Genomic DNA, 5,086 nt, shown 5'->3' on the forward strand with positions numbered 1-5,086 from the left:
AAGTAAGGAGCGCTCAGGGCCTGACCTTGAGCCCCCAGGCTATGACCTCAGCTTCGCTGGTCCCCTTCCTAGGCCATCTCTTCAAGCTGGGGAACATTTGATCCAGCTTCTGGCAGAGGCTGCTGGGAGCGCGAGAAAAGCCAGCTCAGCGGAACAGGATACTTCCACTGGGGCCCCAGACGCCGGAGGACAGGCCCTCTCAGCAGACTCTTGGAGGAAGAGTACCTAGCCTGACCTCTGGCCCAGTCACATCCCAGAAGCGGGAAGCCATGGGGACATTGTCTGCAACCTGCTTATAGGGGGACTTACTTCCTGTGGCCACCTGGCCCTCACCGGGCAGCTCCCTTTCTCCAAGAATCGACTCCCCCAAGGTGCATGTGATTCTTCTGAGAACCTGAGCATTTGCATTTGCCCTGATCCAACTATCGATCGGGTGAGTCAGGCCTCATCCAAAGCCAGTTTGTGCTGGTCAGTGTGGTCAGCTTGGCTCACGAGCACACAGGTGACTGCTGTATGTTTGACAATGCCCTGGGTGCTGTGAGTGGCCCCCACAGGAGCAGGACACATGGAAGTATAGAGCACAAGACACTGATGCCTGTTCAAGGCCTGGGACATGAGTGACATCCAAGACCGCGTGGCAGCTGGGGTTCCAGGAGGAGCTGATCTGCAGATACCCGGCAGTCCCAGAGGCTGAAATGGCTTCCCTGGAAAGGCTGTTGCAGGTTTCTTGCCCGAGTGGAACCTGGCACTGTGGAGAGGGCAGGTTCTCTTCCCTGTGTGTGTTGCCAGCTGCCAGCGTCAAAGACTCACCATCAAACAGACCCAGTTCCCAGGAGCCTAGAGAGACGTTTGCATTGAGAGAGAAACACAGCAGGCTGCTTTCCTGGGGCGCTAAAACTGGTAAGCTGCAGCTGGCCAGGCAGAGGGCAAGAAGCAATCTTGCATTAAGAACACAGAGTAAACCCGGTGGTGGTGGCACATGCCTTTAATCCCAGCACTCAGGAGGCAGAGGTGGGCGGATTTCTGAGTTTGAGCCTAGCCAGCCTGTTCTACAGAGCTAGTTTCAGGACAGCAAGGACTGTTCACAGAGAAACCCTGTCAAAAAAAAAGCCGAAAAGAAAAAAGGAAAGAAAAAAAGAAAAAGTAGGAAAGAAAAAAAGAGCAGAGTCACCAGCCCAGAGCCTTTCTCTTTACTGCTAGGGTACATCCTTAAATGTGTGTTTGTATCCATTTTTGCATCAGGATTGGAACCCATGTCCTCTCTCAGGCAGGAGGCAGGGCCCAGGGTTGTGCCTCTTTCCTCAGACCCAAGCTCCCTGTGGACAGGCTGTGTTCCCTCAGACCCAGGCTCCCTGTCGACAGGCTGTGTTCCCTCAGACCCAGGCTCCCTGTGGACAGGCTGTGTTCCCTCAGACCCAGGCTCCCTGTGGACAGGCTGTGTTCCCTCAGATGAGGCTCCCAGGTCTCCACTTGCTGGTTTTCTTCTAAAGGATGGGCTGTCTACTATGATACAGGTATGGAACTTGACTAAATTGCTCATTTCTTCTACCTGTTGTCGTCTTCCCTGACCCGTTCAGTGGGGACACAGAGCCTGGTCTCCCACTGTTCAGAGCACCTTCAATTTTTTAAAGTCGGTGTTAAAGCAAAATTATTTCTGATCTGCTGAGCCTTTGGTTCAAAAGAGGTTAAATGAAACCTCCCCTGTTCCAACAAGAGTGTGAGCAGAGGGAGGCTGGGACAGTCCAGGTGACTCTCCAACGGGAAATGGTGTGTTTTAGAAGCCAGGCTTCAGTCACAGCTCACAGGCCTCGGAGTCTAATGCTCTGAGGAATTTCAAAAGGTGGCCCAGTCACGTTGATATAGAGCAGAAAATTCTGGAACCCAGAGAGAGGAAGCTCACACAGTGAGGCAGGGTGCAGTCATGGCACAGTGGTAACTCGTGGCCTCCTTGTTCACATCTGTAAAATGGGTAGACCACTTGTCTTCCCTCCCAAGAAGAAGGTGAGGATAAAATAGCATGGTCGATGTGGCAGTCACTGACAAGTTCAAATCTTAGGGTTTCTAGCACCGAGATAAAACACCATGACCAAAAACAACTCGGGGAAGAAAGGTTTATTTCATCTTCCACTTCCACATCATAGTTGACATTGAAGGAAGCTGGACAGGAACTCAAGGCAGGAACCTGGAGGCAGGAACTGAAGCAGAGGCCCTGGAGGAACACTGCTTACTGGCTTGTACTCCAGAGGGGTAAGATTCTGTCATGGTAGAGAGGTGTCACATCAGGCAGCAGGTAGCATGTGGCTGGCCCCAGGAGCAGGCCGAAGGCAGCAGGAAGCAGATGTGGTCATCTCAAAAGCCATCTCCACTGACACTGCCCCCCTCCAGCGAGGCCACACCTCCTGAACCTTCCCAAACAGTGCCACCAACTGGGAGCCAATTTTTTAAACACATAATCCCCTAGAAGATATTCTCCTTCAAACTGCTACAACCCTCTTTGACCTCAGCAATCCCACTACCTTGGCTACTCAGTTGCTTCCATAGCAACGCACCACCACCGGGCCTTTGCCCTCGCTACCTCACCCACCAGGTGTTCGCATGATTCAATCCCTCTATTCTTTAGTGTCATGGCTCCAGGGTTAGACAGAGTCTAGATTCTTTTCGTATCGTTCAACCCTCGTGCTTCCTAAACCTCTCCCTAGCTTTAACAATAACCCTTAGTATCTAAACACTAGATATTTTCTTTACGTGCTTGGCTTATTGTGTGTCTCTTCACACCTCCATAAAGAAGGTGTTTTATCTTTTTAATTTTTTTTTAAATCACAAGCTGGGTAGTGGTGGTGGTACATGCCTTTAATCCCAACACTGCAAAGGCAGGAGAATATCTGAGAGCTTGAGGCCCACCCCACTTGATCTACAGAGCGAGTTCCAGGTCAGCCAGGGCTACGCAGAGAAACCCTGTCTTTAAAACCTAAAATAAATAAATAAATAAATAATAACAATAACAAATCTTTTACATGAGTGCTAAGGTTATGGATGTGTGTGTGCACACATGCGTGTGTGCGTGCATGCATGTGCCGCGGCATGCCTGTAGGCCGAAGGCAGCTTTTGGGAGTCAGATCTCTCCTTCTACCATCTGAGTCATTGGGATGGCACTTGGGCCTTCAGGCTTGGTACAAACACCTTTACCTGATAAACCTCACTGGCCTCAGAAGGGATTCTGTCTCTGTATTGAGTCCACAGCGCCCAGGGTGACCAGTGAACGGTGCACACAAAGATGAGTGTGCCCATATGAAGTCTGCCTCCTATCAGCAAGGCCTGCCTGAGGGTAGAGGAGAGAGGGAGTGGCAGGGGCTACAGCCTTGGAGACAAAATTTGGGAGGCTCCCCCTTGCCAAGAGTGTCAAGGAAAGATTGTATTATCCCTAGTCTTGAGCTGAACAATTTATAACAGAAGTTAACTGTTTACTAATTAGCAGCTGGGACCATTAATTGGCCATTTGTTAGAGCTCGAATTAATAAACCGGTCTTTCAGCGGGGTCGTAACTCTCACCGTTCGTCACCCCCTCCCAGCCAGCCTCCTCCCCTTGACCAGAACTCAGCCTGCTGTGCGATTCGATCAATACCTGCCACCGTATGATTTTCAGACGCAATCTGCCTCGCAAGGCGGCGAGGACACCATGGGGGCCAGGCCAGATCCCTCTCCACTCTCTCTTTCTTCCCTTCCAGGCTCTGACTCGTGGGAGGAGAGCAAGCGGCTGGGAGAGATGGAGAGTTGTCTAGTAACCGTGACGTCATTAGAGCCTGCAGCTGGCTGCCCTGGCTCAGCCCTGACCAGGACCCTGCTTCCCTGGCCCGTCTTGGACACTCAACCAGCCGTTAGCTAGTTCTGAGCACTTGCTAGGGCCCAAGTGCTGTGCTTTCTCTGAGACAAAGGAAGGAGGGCTTTCTTCAGTAAGGAGTGATGGTGGGTCCCAAGTAGCCTGCCACAGTCTGATCCCAGGGTTCCATGGTTCCACTCAGGGGTTCCCAAACGCTTTGGGGTCTAGCTGTCATGCCCCCATACTCAGCAGCCCCACGTGGGGTTCAGAGTGCTGTTCTGGAGATGATTCTTATAACAATGTGGCTACTCACCTCTGGGCTCGCATGCCTGCAGCACCGGTAGCTCTGGAGGAAAAAGCAAGGCCGTTTCGCCTGGTTTCTTAAGTCAGGAGCACCTGACTGTTCAGCAGCTCTGTGATGCATGCCTGATGTATCTGACGCAAAGCCTCTGGCCCTGCAGTGGGCACCCAGTCTCTCAACCCGTCTCTTAGGCAGGGATCCCACCTACCTGACATCTGGGGAAAAGTGAGGACCAGAGAGAACAGGGCTGAAGCATAAGACTATCATTTTGCCTTCTCTGAGGTTATCTGCCTCTGTCAGTTCTGGGGCTCTGTCCCAGGCAGCAGGCCTGGAACCCTGGGGGAGGAAACGATTGAGTTGACAGGCACATATGAACAGGCTGTCGAGGTGTTTACACTACATGCAGCGAGTATTCACAAGTGGATTAGCACAGCAAATGTTCAATCCCAGCCTGCCAGGCTCTGGACTTCTGCTCCCCTCCTCCTCAGCCCTCCTCCCTCACAAGGCCTCTTTCTTCTGTAGGCCAGGGTGTGTTCAGACTATATCCCCGTCTTCTCTCTGCTATGCCAAAGAGGAGAGATTTGATGCTGTTTGGGGTTAAGGTATCTAACTGGAAAAGGAGACAACAGCTTCCCAGAATAGGCAAAGTCAGGGAGAGCCTGAGTCATCAGGATGACTCCCTGGGAGCTTCCTGGGGGAATTCTGGAAGCTTTCCAATAATGGTAACACCACAGTAAACACAGCTACTCACCATCACCCCCTAAGTTGGTACCACTTCCCTTTCAGGCTGGGTGAGAGAGGTAGGTGGGCAGACATTGGCTATCTATGGAGCAGATCATGCATTTTTCCTTTGGGTTAACGGTAGGCTATGAGGAGGGAGGACGGTGCGCTGAAGGCTGCCTTGAGCTGTGGGATTTGGATCGTGATGGGCATCATTCATTCATTCAGTTAATAAATCTTCAGTTGCT

At 51.7% G+C, this 5,086-nt stretch overlaps 1 long non-coding RNA gene across 1 annotated transcript; it reads right to left on the reverse strand.

Annotated features, from left to right (window-relative positions):
- Positions 1-3,631: 3,631 nt before the first annotated feature.
- Positions 3,632-4,607, reverse strand: LOC113457579. The gene is made up of 3 exons (XR_003378131.1): positions 4,327-4,607; positions 4,131-4,163; positions 3,632-3,754 (listed from the first exon to the last, which is right to left on the reverse strand). It is a non-coding gene; the product is annotated as an uncharacterized LOC113457579 (long non-coding RNA).
- Between the last annotated feature and the right edge of the window lie 479 nt (positions 4,608-5,086).

Source organism: Microtus ochrogaster, linkage group LG2 (genome assembly GCF_000317375.1).
Source record: "Microtus ochrogaster isolate Prairie Vole_2 linkage group LG2, MicOch1.0, whole genome shotgun sequence".
NCBI classification, from domain to species: Eukaryota; Metazoa; Chordata; class Mammalia; order Rodentia; family Cricetidae; genus Microtus; species Microtus ochrogaster.